This window comes from Euprymna scolopes, chromosome 28 (genome assembly GCF_053919585.1).
Source record: "Euprymna scolopes isolate OS-2025 chromosome 28, ASM5391958v1, whole genome shotgun sequence".
NCBI classification, from domain to species: Eukaryota; Metazoa; Mollusca; class Cephalopoda; order Sepiida; family Sepiolidae; genus Euprymna; species Euprymna scolopes.
Window position 1 is genome coordinate 21,702,307 of NC_136509.1, and position 15,573 is coordinate 21,717,879.

A 15,573-nucleotide genomic window follows, 5' to 3' on the forward strand; every position below is an offset into this window, starting at 1 on the left:
GCCGGGTACCCCCCGCTAGTCTATAATATAAATCTCACCTGCCTGTTTAAATGTATGTATGTATGTATGTTTGTATGTCTACCTAAAACTTTGGACACAGGCGACGGATTTTCACGAGATTGGTATCGTTTTGAAGCTCGACCCTTCGGACGACAAATATTGAAAAATTGCATAAAAACACTAATTCCTTCATCTTTTACTAGGCACGTTTCCTCAATGAGGGGTCACTTTTTTCGTCGATATTTTCGAAAGTCATCACCTCCTATCGATCGACTAGCCTTAATTTAAACCTTTGCCACTTCTGGTTTGGCGATGAATGCCTACAACCAATATCTTCTTGGAGGAAGGGATCAACACACACCTCCAAACACCCGGGAAAAGATAGGTACCTAGACTAGTTAATAATGATGGTAACAGGCCGATGATTTGTGCGGAGAAGGGAGGAATCTTGGCACGATCTTTATAAAGTATTTTCAAACCTACTTATTCTTAACATAAATTATTTCTCATGTGAACGATTCACACATACACATTCATGAAACAGTTGACAAACAGATAAAAATCCGATGACTCACACGTACAAGTTTTTACAGTTTTGACCCCTTAGCAGTGCTTTTTACCGGATTTAAACCGTCTAAAAGTTTCCCACATGCCTGAATATGCCATAAACCAAATACCAAATATGTATATCAATAATTCATTGAGTATATAGATTGGGAATTGTCTTCATATACACACACACATTCTCACTTTTATAGATATGATAGATCATATGTCTGCGGCTGTGAAGATGGTTTCAGTTATTTTATATGCGAAATCACATAAGGACTTTGTATTGGTTGTACAAAAAATAAAACAAGAAAGACAATCAGAAAGAAGAAGATAATTGATATGTGTTTTTATAAATTTTTTCAGATCTATTGTGTTGATTTATATTTGCTATTTTTTTCTCATTTTAAAAATAGAAACAGAATAGATATGTTTTTGTTAACATGTCACTTGCGTTGTCAGATAAGGTTTCATGTTTTTCTCGCTGTAAAATTGTATATGAACGTTGTTTTTATTTTTTGTAAAAAATAGAAAATACTTAATAAGTTCACAGGTGTGCATAAGGCCTTCTCCATCCCATGCTTCTGTTCAGTCTGGAAAGACAAAGGATATCCCTGTTGTGAGGCAAGGGTTGCGCAATCCCAACCACATTTCTCCTGAATCAGCACTGTTTGAGTCCAGTGGCAAGTAAAAGACCACGACGACTGGAAACAATGCCGAGATAAGCGGAGAGCACATACAGCACCTGAAAGCCCCAAATGGCAACCCATTTAGTACTGACTTGCTTAACTTCGTTGCTTAACTTCGTTGCTTAACTTCGATGATCCAGCGGGAACCGGTGTGTCAACCTAATTATGCCGTAGGTCTTCTAGGTAGGAGGTGAAAGAAAGAAAGAAAGGAGGAGGGGAGAAATTAAATGCTTATTTATATTGGTAGAGGGTTAAAAGTCCTTTCGTGGAATTCTGTTTTTAGGGAGTAAAATTACGAAACCGCTGTCTTATATAGGAAGTCCCTCTGTCGGAGGTGGTTAAAAGTCTTACTCTTTAGGGGAAAGTAAAATGGCAGAATGCCTATTTATATAGAAGGTGATTAAAAGTCCTGTTGTAAGTGGTTCAATTTGTTCTATCTTTTATTTTCTCGACATGTTGATTTCCCTTCTCTGGTATGAGAAGCGTGCACCAGTGAGCAGGAATCTGTATAGAAAAGAATTACTTTGTTGATGTTTTTATTTAGGGTACCCAAATGCCCTTTGGATGGCAAGATGATTACCTGCGCACTTGTGATTCTGGTTTGGAAATCGTTCAGTCGGGTTTTTGTTTTGTTGTTCTTTATTTTTGGACTGACTTTAATATTTCTGGTGTTTCATACTTTTATTCAATATAAAAATATGAATTGTATATAATCTTTGTTAATGTCACTTTTTCTTGTAGACCCGTGCTAGAAGTCACAAATGAAAGAAACCACAAGTAGTGTAAAGGGTATAAATATATGTATTTATTGTAAAGAATACAGGAGACACTTAAGTGGTATGAAAGTAACGTGTTCGTAGCATGCGGTTAAAAATGGCATGAATGTCTCCATTTAGTCTCTGAAACCAGTGGTATTTATAGGACTGGTTGATTCCACTTAGTTCTCAAATAAAGGCGATTTGTACCCCACGATACTTTTGTTTTGTAATTCATGTAATAAATGATAAGTTGGGCATGGGAGATGTTTGATACTATAGGTTCCTTCTCATCTCGGGGGTTGGTATTAAAAGGGGGGAAAAAGGAAAACTAAAGGAATTAGAAATACGAATTTTATCAGTAGACAATAGATAGGAAGCTGTTTAGTGGGCAGGCAAAAGTACCAAAATGATGAAATAATGGACTCGAAATATATTTAGATTTAGTTTACTTTAGGGGTGACAATGTTTGTTGTTTTTAATTTGACGCTAGGGATTGGTTATGTGTTTCTGACAGTCAAATGAATTTTTGACGACAGACGATAAAGTTTAATTTACGACAGTGAATTTAACGGGTTTTTAGTTGGATATTTTACGACAGTTGTGAGTTGGACGCAGTTGAAAACTGGTCGTGGCTCAGAGCAGCTGAGAGGAGATGAACTGATTAAATGACTGGCAGATGCAACCTCGACAGTAGTATGTACATGTGGATTTTAGCATTTAGAGATTCGATTGTGTCACACACACACAGAGTCCAACCAATCAATATATATGTGATGTGTTGGAGTTTGTGTTTCATTTTATTTTTATACATGTGCATCCGTTCACTCCCCCCCTCGACGGCCGCTCGTGTGAGAGACTACGACGATACGGTTAAACGAATATGCGGCGATGAAAAACAAATACGCAGCACACGACGTTGGGGTCGGCGAGCGCTCGAGTGTGGTATCCTGTAGCGTTACATCTAAATATACTGGCTTTCTAACCTAAAATGTAGTGTTGGGACGATTATCGGAATTGGAATCGGGATCGTAAAAATCGGAACATTTAGGGGTATCGGAATCGGTATCGGTATCGGAATTGGAAATATTGGTGTCTGTTTTCCGATGCCAAATCGATTCTTTTGTCTTTTTTTATTTGATTTTATTAAAAATAAAATCTTCCATTGCTGATAATATTGATAAATTAGTAAATATTCATTGATTTTAAAATACAAGTAAAGCTAAAATCGATAGATCATCCTTCACAAGTGTATTTTGACGTTCAGGAAAATATCTGCATATTTAACATGACAATCTTATAGTTAAATAATTAGAGATTTATAAAGAATCGGTATCGGTAATTGTATCGGAATTGGGAATTTAATACGGAATCGACAATTGTATCGGAATCGGGAAAATATTGAAATCGTCCCGTCACTACTAAAATGCAACAAATAATTATGTTATTGATTTCTATTTTCCTCTGCAAAACGCCATCATCTTCTAGAAAGTAAAAAAAAAAAGAAGAAGGAAAAATCACAAACAATTTTCTTTTTTAAGATATAAATAACTTAAAGCAGAGAAAATTTTTTTTCAAAATTATTTGATTCGGCAGTAAATAACCCGAAAAGCGTTGATATGCCGAAAAACAAAATAACCAAACTAAACACGGTGAATAAATATTTGATGATATAGGCAACTTGAAACGTGAAACCTTTTTACCAAAATTACTGGATTCGGTATTATATAGCCCGAAAGGGCCTAATATACCGTAAAACAAAACGTGATTACCCCACTAAAGCTCTCACTACCCTTATCCTCAAATGGCTTTTAACTTTGATATATTACGAACCAGTTTTCATTCATAGTTCCTCTTGTATTGCACTGGTAAATATTTTGTCGCTTTAAGAATTCGTGGTTAATCAGTGTTCCAGGCATTCCTTGCAGGGTTTCAATAACTTACGTGGGTGGCCCACATCCGTTTTTGTATAACGTGGAATGCTGTTGAATTAGGGATATCATATATTTCGAATTATTCTAAGATAAATTGAGGTCGACGAAAAAACCCCGTTTCTTTAGATTCATTTATTACTTTGGTGGTTATAGCTCATAATCTATATATAATATAAGCGATACCTTCTATGTTTGTTTGTCTGTCCGTATATTGAATTCTTGTCATTGAAGATAATTACATGAAAGCTCCCGGCATCAAAGGCACAGATTTCGTGGAGACAGATACTACAGTTCGAAAAAAAAAATGTTCATTACATCAGGAATAAAATTTTTCTTGGCCTTTTGGTCAAGATCAAAGTGTAGTATCTGTTCTTCAGATGCTGCACTTCAATTTCTTGTTCTCTTTCGGTGGAGGAGAAATCCTTCACAACTGAGACAATTTTTATTTTTGTACCTTCTCTGGCCAGATTGGAAATACCTGGCTTTTATATAGATAGAGAATTGCATCAACAGTAAGATATCTACCGGAGCGGTAGAACAATTCTACCATTTTTCCAGCAGCCTTAGCAACGGATTTGATGTACGTGTTCCATCGCAGCTAAAGAGTAAAGGCCAGACCTAGAAGCTTGTCAAAACATGGAGCCTCCCCAAGATAAGCGCCATTCATTTCAATTGATGCAAGACGGACATCAGAGCGTTGATGATGTAAAGATAGAAGCTTGGTTTTAGATGCAGTAAAAGTAACCAGCCACCGCTTTCTCCATTGCACCATATGACCAAGGTCAGAGGAGAGAGAATCAGTGTGTTGTTTATGTGTTTTTTTTTATACAAAAAATTTAAATGTGAAATTGTATTCTCATATAAGATTCACGATGAAAGACAATTAAAATGATCCCCGATTAATCTATAGGATATAAACTATTTTTGAACATTTTTTTTCTCTTTGCATTAAGGGACTTCATGTCTTGTGTGGACCGATTTCTATAAAAAAAAAAAGATCATTAAAAACTTAGATATATCATATTTTTATGAAACCTATGACGTGTATAAAATTATAAGGGGAAGACAATGGAAGTGGACCAAAATCTCCATATTATGGTCCATGTGCCGATTATATACTTGCTCTCATCTTTAGTAATCTATGGAGGCATCACATATAAACATTTCAATACGTATATCCGATTTTATTATATTAGAAGGCAAAACGATGGGAGGGGGGGTGATATCTCCTGCAAAAGGGATATATTCGTTTGAAGTAGCTGAGTGGTCTTAGCGACTGTATCCGAGCAATAATCTTATAAGTCATTTTACTGAACATTTTTTTTATTGTGGTCGGAGATGGTAATATCCTTAAAATTTAGACTTTCAGCGTACCTTTCAGCTCTCTGAAGTACATAGTAGTGACCCACATTAAATCTTGAGCAACGTCGGTTCTTCCTGATTATAGTTACTAAATTAACGTAAACCTAAATTGGTTAACCATATGTTGTGGCGTTGAATTAACTTAATTAAGGCAACACTGTGGTATATTTACTAGAGTGTATTTATAGAAGTATAAAATAGTACGTTACAGAAGTATAAAATAGTACGTTACAGAAGTATAAAATAGTACGTTACAGAAGTATAAAATAGTACGTTACAGAAGTATAAAATAGTACGTTACAGAAGTATAAAATAGTACGTTACAGAAGTATAAAATAGTACGTTACAGAAGTATAAAATAGTACGTTACAGAAGTATAAAATAGTACGTTACAGAAGTATAAAATAGTACGTTACAGAAGTATAAAATAGTACGTTACAGAAGTATAAAATAGTACGTTACAGAAGTATAAAATAGTATGTTACAGAAGTATAAAATAGTACGTTACAGAAGTATAAAATAGTACGTTACAGAAGTATAAAATAGTACGTTACAGAAGTATAAAATAGTACGTTACAGAAAGTATGCGTCCTATTCTGTGACTATGACTGCCACCAATGACTACAGTGACATCAATTTGAACACTTTCATCTTCTTACGATTATATTACGAAACGAAACAGGAAGAGTGGTAATAAAAGTAAAGAAAGTAATATTGTGTTTTAAGCATAATGAAATTGGACATAGTAGTTGTCTTCAGTTAATCCAGATCGACGCCGCGTCTTCCTCCTAAATGGACAGATAAAATGGTCACGATTGTCATGCGGATATATAACTCTACGAGAATTAAATTTCTTGTTTTGTTATTAACATTCGTGCTACTGTTGAGATTGGTGCTTATTTAGAACGACAAATATTTAAAGAATACAGAAAAATCTTTGATGTACGAACTTGGCAAACAACGAAGATGTCATATTGCAAAAACACGTAAATTGATCAAATAATTTTTAACTAAGAAAATTAAATTCTCTTATTAAGCGAGACATAATGATTTGATCGGCCATAATGTATAAATAAAGGGGGGCAACTTAATTCGAATTATCGAGATCAAAACCAGCCTTATGATAAATACATTTAGTATTAAACTCACTAAAAATTGTAGATGCTTATATTCTTAGGATAAAAAAATAAATATTTGATCACTTTACGTGGTTTTTCGAATATGAAATATTCGTTCCGTGAGGAGTACGTACATCATAAAGACTTTCCAGTATTTTTTTTTAAATAATCGTCATTCTAAACAAGCAACCAATAATGTGGAATATAGTTTAAAAACAAACAAAAAAAATCATCTGCTTTTTTACGAGAGGCGTGCATAAGTAATGCCCCCTGACCAACTTCTCATTGCAGTAGAGAAACGAAACTTGGCACAGTTATTAGTCGTTCGCTACATATGAACCACACAGAGTTATACATTTCTCCTATCGTTTGATGCAGCTCTGGAGACCGTTTTTGTAGAACACCTCAGGTTGGTCCTCCAACCACGACGTGACTTCAGAAATCAAGGCTGCATCATCTGGGAAACGCTTTCCTTTCAAAAACAACTTCATGGCTGGGAAGAAGTGAAAGTCAGAGGGTGCAAGGTCAGGAGAGTAGGGAGGATGTGAGGATTTCATAACCACAAGCCCGTACTTCTGATCTGGCGACATGCAAGTTGTGGACCGGGGCGTTGTCCTGCAGGAGGAGGGTACCTTTGCTGATCTTGTCCCGGCTCTTGATTTTGATAGCTTCCCTTAATTTCCTCAAAAGTGAAGCATCATAGGCTCCTGTAATTGCGGTACCCTTTGCCAGGAAATCTATCATCACTACTCCGTCCTGGTCCCAGAAGACTGTGAGCATGACCTTGCCAGCGGAGGGCTGCACCTTTGCCTTCTTTTGAAGTGGTGAGTCCAAGTGCTTCCACTGCATTGACTGGGCTTTGGTTTCTGGATTATAGTGATGGACCCAGGTTTCATCCTGTGTAATCAGTCTTTTGAAAAACTTTGACTCATCTTCTTGGCACATCTCTAAATTTATTCTCGAGTACTCGACGCGTTTTCGCTTCTGGAATGGTGTGAGCAACCTGGGAATCCATCTGGCAGACACCTTATGCATATGCAAATGGTCATGAATGATAGTTTCCACAGACACTGTACTAATCTTGACATCTTGGGCTATTTGGCGAATAGTAATGCGCCGATCTTCCAAAATGGCAGCCTCAACTTGACGGACAGATGCCTCATCAATGGTAGAAGGGGGGCGACCCGGTCTGAATTCACGATGCCAGCGTTTTACAAGGTCATATGATGGGGCATTATCACCATAAGTTTCTTTCATTTCCTCAAAAGTCTCCTGTGGTGTGCGTCCTTTCAAATACAAAAATCGGATCACGGCTCGACATTCCACAGGCTCTATTTCACACCTGACTCAGTTCAAACACCTGTAAAACAGAAACCACAATTAGTTCATAGCTGTAATTTGCCACATAACCCGTAGAAATATAAATCATTGCACATGCACAATTTCAGCTAGATCAGACAACTGGAAGTGGATCAGGGTCATTACTTATTGCACACGCCTCGTATTGAGAATCTCGTCCATGTTTTCCTACTGAGATAAGGATGAAGCTTTGAAAAAAATGGCAATCTTTTAATTCTAATCGTTGCCTATAAAATAAAATACCTACTTTTAGTATATTTACATCGTTTCAGATGAAAGATTAAACTGCACATAGGGAAGTTCCATTGAATGGGTTCATGACTTACCTGGAAAAATAAAAAAATAAACACATATTTAGAAATTAGTTTGTTTATATATAAATTGTTTCAATACTTATTAAGTTACTAAAAATATTAGTTCTTTCATGTTTTATATATATATATATATATATATATATGTATGTATATATGTGTATATATATAATCACACATATATATATTTATAATTATATATATATATATATTTATATACAGAAAAAATGCGTCATAACAGGTTTATCAAAAAAAGTCATTATCTATTAAAATATTTTATAACATTTATTTCTAATTATAAACACAAGTGAAGCATGCATTATCCCCCGTGAGTGTACAGTGAACGAAGCATTAAAAAATGATCAAGTTTAGCATCCCCCCCCCTTATTTAGCCCCCAAAGTCCCCAGGGGACGTCAAATCCTGATGAAAATGAACAAACGTGCAGTTTTAGGCTTCAATATATATGAAAAATTAAGTTCTGCACAATGCAAAAAAAAAAAAAAAAAAAAGAGATAGCTAAGCCAACCATTTGGCACCTTCCGCTTTATCCCTTTAAGTCTTCAAGGCCTTAACATATTTAAATTTGTGTTCAGCACCATGCAAAACTACTAAATAGACTTAAATAGAAAATTTGGGGCAAATATGGTAAAACAGTCCCCAGAATATAGTGTTTTTATTCCCTACAAGATCGCCTGCGGCACACCCAAGAGTCATCGCGAAGTATAGACAAACAAAATTATATAGAAATCAGTTAGTTACAACTTTTTGGAAAGTTTTATAAAAATCCAAAGCAGCAATTTTTTTTTTTTAATAAGCACAAAAAATGTCAATTTTAGCCATTTTAACCCGAAAGGCACTCCTAGGGAGGCAACCGGAGTTTCCCCGGGAAAACCGCCCTGTTACTTTTTTACTCATATCATGTTTAATGTTTCTGCAAAATTTCAAAAATAAAATTCAAGGCGTAGTTATTGAGAAAAGTGCGGGCAGACGAACGGACGAACGGACAAGGGTAAATTTACAGGTCCACCTTCCTTTTGTCGGGTGACCAACAATTTATGCACAAACAATATATATTTAAAAAATATGTCATTCGGCCGAATGTCACGTACTTTCCATGCATTTCTGTAAACAGATCACGAATGATTGCATTACATCTTCCTAAGAAACAGGGAAGGAATTCCAAGTCTAACAATCCGAGATAAGTATGGCATCTAACGACCTCTACAATGGATAGGAGGGATTTTGCAGCTAACCGGTTTTGTTGGGAGTATGTACGTCGAGGGGATACAAGTGCAGTTGATTCATTAAAACAAACACAGGGTGTAGAAAATGCGTCGCAATTTATTAATTAGAAAATATAGGGTTGTCAAAACATCAGCATCTGTTTACTAAATTTATATAACATATATCTATAATAAAAACAGTAATTTATACAAAAATATATATTAAAGATATATGTATGATTCAGCAGAATGGCCGGTACTTGTCACGGAATTTTTGTAAATAGCATTAAATCATCCAATGTAGCAGGGAATCAATTCCAGTGTAGCAATCCGAGGGAAGTTTTGTATCTAAAGCAGGTCTACAGTAAAAGGCGGAGATTTTGCTGCTAGACGGGGTTGTCGGGGGCATTAAGTTGGAGTGGGTACAAATGCAATGAGTTCATCATATAACATTCCATTAAAATACTCGTAAAATAAACACAGAAATGTAGAAAAGAGGTTTTCAAAACGTCAGCATCTATTTTCCAAATTATTTCATACATTTCCTATGACAAACAAATTTATACCTAATGAAAAATGTAAATAAAAAATGTCTGTCATTCAGCAGAATGTCTCGCACTTGACACGCATTTCTGCAAACAACTCACAAACGATTCCACCAAAATCATCCAAATTTCCAGATTCATTCTGAAACTTTCTTCCTGAATAAATTACTTTAATTGATCGCAAGAATTCTTGAATACTGGTACCACGAATATAATTGTCCAGATAACAAGGAAACAAGGTTCGGCTCGGCATGTACTAGTGCTAGTCTTTAATCAACGTGTTAAAGAAAGTATTTTAAAAAAGTTTGAAAAAAATGTGTGATTAAAATGTTTTCAGTTTTTCAAATTAAAATTTTTGACTCCTAGATAATACTGCGAATTCCAAATTCAAGAATGTTATTTGTTTTTGAATTGCCAATAGTATGATGTTTTGTTGTATCATCGGATTAGCAATTTAATAACGTACTTTGCTACAATTTATTAAAAAAAATAATTAGTTCATCTCGACTTACAACTAATCATCACCATCAAGTTATGTGTTGCTTGGTACTTATGTAGTTATGTGTTGCTTGGTACTTATGTAGTTATGTGTTGCTTGGTACTTATGTAGTTATGTGTTGCTTGGTACTTATGTAGTTATGTGTTGCTTGGTACTTATGTAGTTATGTGTTGCTTGGTACTTATGTAGTTATGTGTTGCTTGGTACTTATGTAGTTATGTGTTGCTTGGTACTTATGTAGTTATGTGTTGCTTGGTACTTATGTAGTTATGTGTTGCTTGGTACTTATGTAGTTATGTGTTGCTTGGTACTTATGTAGTTATGTGTTGCTTGGTACTTATGTAGTTATGTGTTGCTTGGTACTTATGTAGTTATGTGTTGCTTGGTACTTATGTAGTTATGTGTTGCTTGGTATAGGCATTGACGGCTATAGCTCGACATCCATATCCCTCCTTCGAGACATTTATGAATTTATTGTTGCTCATCCTTTTCCATATTGCCCAGGTGTTCAAAATATCAACGTATGTTTCTCGCTGCCGAAGAGTCGTTTGATTACGATCAGGTGCCACTTGTCTGTCATGATAATCATTTCCGAGCAAAATGTTCTGATTCAGAATCTTATTCACGCTGTTTCTCGAATAAAGAGTTTGATTATGGATTTCGTTTTTCGGACTCACTTCTTCATCTTCGATGGGGTTTTTTTCACTACGTTTCGGCCGTATCACCCTTCGGCCTTCTTCATGTGTATCTCGAACTCGGAAACTATTTTTTTTGTGGGGGGGGGATTTCGAACCCAACCCTTTATTGTTACGGGGTTACCATGTTCTCGTTCCATTCAGGCCGTCAGCAAAAGCAGTGGCAGTGACAACACAATGGCAGCGACCGCGATAGACGCAGCAGCAACAGGATTAAGCGGTAGCAGCAGGGATGACCTGAATGGAACGAGAACATGGTACCCCCGCAACAATAAAGGGTTGGGTGGGAAATTAAAAAAAAAAAATAGTCCCCGAGTTCGAGATACATCTGAAGAAGGCCGAAGGATGATTCGGCCGAAACGTAGTGAAAAAAACACCGAAGATGAGGAAGTGAGTCCGAAAAACTAAATCCATAATGAAATCACCTCATCCCAGAACTATAGACAATTAAAAAGTTTGGTGCATTGCCATAGCTTTCTTTGTTGTTGTACAGACAGTAGATTGCAGTTTCTTTCTGTCCGAGCAGTGCCCATACTGGGTGATTCTCCTGACCATTGTAGCCAGAGAATAATACGAAACTACGAACAGAATCGTTTCTGTTTGCATCCGTATTACATCAGTCAGGTGCTTTCTTTGACTTCATGTTATCCTTATCGGGGTGGGGGGTAAGTGGATTGCCGACCATATCAAAGTGTCTCCTACAGACTAGTTGGGTGGAAAGAGGCGCCTTACTTTTCCTTTGACTGTAGTGCTGTCCCGCTAATACGATAAAGAAAAATCACCTTAATTTAAGTGATTGTTTTATATATTTTTTTTCTTGTAGCTGGACATATAAACGCATATACGTACAGGCAACTGTACTTTATAAAATAGATTAGAGCATTTATGCAATGTGTTCGAATTTAAATAACTGATAAACTTTATGCAAATGTTGTTGCTTATGTTTGCGCATATGTGTGCTCGTGTGTCTATTTATATGCGCATGCGCATGTGAAATATTGCGTGAGCCCGCGCATGCGCACGTGTGTGTGTGTGTACTAGACTAGTCAGATGATGCGAGAAATCTAAACACAGCGTCAGATATCCGCCCAGGGGAAAACGTCGACATAAGCGAAATGACGAAAGAGGAGTGTAGAGTTTCTGTCTTTAACCGGACATTGGTAACGCTCCAAACGTGCATGTACACACCCAACAATCTCTCTCTCTCTCTCTCTCTCTCTCTCTCTCTCTCTCTCTCTTTCATATATATATATATGTATATATATATATACATATATATATATATATATATATATATATATATATATGTATATATATATTCATACAGATTAAACTATCATTATTAATGTCTACTGATCGAAATACCAGTACAACAGGGCTTGTACATTTCTGTATGAATAAATATTAATATAAATAATTATTTTAATTACTGGGCACTTTTATATAAACTCGGTGGATAATTTCTGGATTTTTATCCTACGAATATATTGTAAACCAAGTTTACCTATATATATATATATATATATATATATATATATATATATATATATATATATGTATATATATATATATATATATATGTATATATAATTGTTATAGTAACTAATTATATCTATATATCTATAAAAATGAAAGTGCCTGTGTGTATGTCTTTCTGTGTACATTTGCCGACACAATAACTCTGTCAATTTTAAGTCTACACACTCGAAATTTGATACACAGGGTACTGAGATTTGGGAATATCTTTGTGATCCGTTTTCGGCCAGAAATTTGGCTGTTAAGGGATCAAAGTTCAACGATTTGACCTTTGAGAACTCTACCAAATTCCTCCGCCAATTTTGGGTAAGAACAATTAAAATTTTAGATATAAGTTCCTTGGACAGGGATCTAACTTAATAACTTAATCTGAACGCAAAACAATAAATGTTCAGGAGTCATAATAGGGGTCAAACTTTTAAAAAATTTGACCTCTGTAGTCTCTACCAAATTACTCAGACAATTTCTGGTCTAAATATTTGAAATTTTACATCAAGGGTATTTAGAGACAGGGCAAGTTTTTTCATCGGTTTGGGTCGAAAATTGGAGCTCCCAATATATAAATATTATATATATATATATATATATATATATTATATATATATATATGTATATTTGCATATCTGCTTAAAACTTTCGACAGAGGCGACGGATTTTCACAAGATCAGTATCGTTTTGAAGCTCGACACTTCAGATGACAAATATCGAAAAATTGGCTAAAAGCATTAATTTCTTCACCCTCAACTGGACACTTTTCTACACGGAGGGGTCGCCTTTTTCACCGATATTTTCGAAAGTCATCCCTTTTTTTCGATTGTCTAATCTTAATTAAAACATACGTCATTTCCGGTTTGGCGATGGTCGTAACAGCAAAGACGTCAGTTTTTTCCCGTTCCATCATTGCGGTACGGGTTCGAGCCTGCCTTCCTACTACCACTTTTTTTTTTTTTTTGGAGCGCCAGTAATATATGTAAATGTTTTTTTTTTTAAATTAATTTAAGCTCTCGTAGTTGTAATTGAGCACTCTTGCTTTTAGTTGTATGGGAGCGCTGACTTCCCGATCCAACTTTCCGACCCTTGTGTATGAGTTCTTGCAGTGGGAGAGAACTGGAACTATACTGTTACTTCTCTTTCTTTCTCCTCTCCTTGTTTTCCTCTCCGTCTCCCCAGACCCCGCTCTCTACTCTACCAAGCCTATTCCTCTCTAGCTTTATACACAAACGGACAACTCCCCATTTATATAACAGATTCATTCATGAATTAATTCATAATAACACTAAACAATCTACCCTCCTTAACAGAATCTGGCCCAGTTGACCTCCTCTGAATGAATATTATTTTCTAAATTTTAGATATTATTCATCCGGGGAAACAACAATCAAGAAAATTTAAACTTTCTCAGTATTTGTTTCCTCATTTTTATTGCTAGTCGGACATACAAACATACATACAGACAGCTGCCTTTTATGTTATAGATGCTTCAGCATGTAAAATTAAATGTTTGCTTTCCGAAAGTGCATATATTTTAGTTTAAGTATGAATCGTACTGTTGAATCAATTTAATTTATCACCGACGTGTAATTAATAATGCATAGAATATTTTTACCTAAGACAATAAATATGTTCCAATAATTGCTTATGAAAACCATATATTTGCACAGATGTTATATTATTTAAAACTTTTTTTAATTGCTTTTTCACCCCAAGCATGACACAGTGTCACTAGGATGTAATAGACTACTATTTCGAACAAAATTTGCAGTGATACTATGTAGGGAGTTGAGCAGAAAGAGACCTGTTCACATTACATTTGAACTTCTGCATGCCAACAGGATTGAGGAAGCAGGGACCCGGAAGGGAGTTCCAGGGTTTAGCAGTTCAAAGGAAGAAATTATTTGAGTCGTAGATTTTCCGGCATTTATAAATCTTGACAGTGTAGGGGTAGGGTTTTTCTGCTTGTCGGGTTCATCTTGGGTATTTACGTCGCGGGGTTACAAGAGTTTGGAATTCGTCAGAGCACGTCCCTTAAAATACTTGTAAAAATGGCACAGGGAGACATATCGTCGATGGTACAGAGGGTGGAGTTTGGTTAACAGTGTTGAATCGATTAGGTTGTCCACTCTTTTTTTAACTCTTTTTAAGAGTGAAAGGTTAATAGCAGAAGTACTAGCCCCAATATGGTAAGAATACTTTATGCATCGACGAATGGTGGCTTTGTAGAGATGCATGATACTCTCAGGCGTAAGTAACATTCTAGCACGGTATCGGAAAACCGGCATAAAATGGCGACAGGAAATTGACTTTAATAAAAAATGTCGCAACTAAAACGCACAGTACATTGACATATTACGGCATTTGTTGAATACTTGCGGCTGCGCCGTGTTGACTCACACAACGCTGAGTCAAACACAAAATCGAGTACATTCAACATCAAGTACACTCAACATCGTCTTACCATCAATGCTTACCCGGTGAACTCGGAGTATGGGGAAATTCCCATATGCACAAAACAAAATCACTGAAAAAACAAAAATACCCTAAGGGTAAGGATAATGAGTAAACGTTGGATAAAATGATGGTTAAAATTATTACGAACTTGCCAGGATTCGAACCTGGAAACTTCTGATCCGTAGTCAGACGCGTTATCAATTGGACTACAAGTCCTGTCCGTGCGCCGAAAGATGTTACTGCGACTGTATACAGACAGTGCAAAATTCCGTTGACATGGGCAGGTAACGACAAAACCAAAACTGCCCAAAGACCCTTATTTCGGGCATTTTGTGTAACTCGGCGTTGTTCGTTACGAACCACACACACACACACACACACATTATATATATATATATATATATATATATATATATATATATATATATATATATATATATATATGGGGGCAATAAAAAAGAATTTTAAATTCGGTGCATCCGTTAGAAAGTTTTATTCTAAATAAATAAGTTGTTTTAGTATCCAAATGTAGGTCATTATAAAACTCAA

The 15,573-nt window shown here is 35.7% G+C and overlaps 1 protein-coding gene and 1 pseudogene across 6 annotated transcripts in view; one reads left to right on the forward strand and one right to left on the reverse strand.

Annotated features, from left to right (window-relative positions):
* LOC145249500 (protein madd-4-like) overlaps positions 1 to 15,573 on the reverse strand; it is a 942,311-nt gene that overhangs the window by 512,508 nt on the left and 414,230 nt on the right. The window lies entirely within an intron of this gene.
* Positions 4,254 to 4,386, forward strand: LOC145249860 (U2 spliceosomal RNA; annotated as a pseudogene).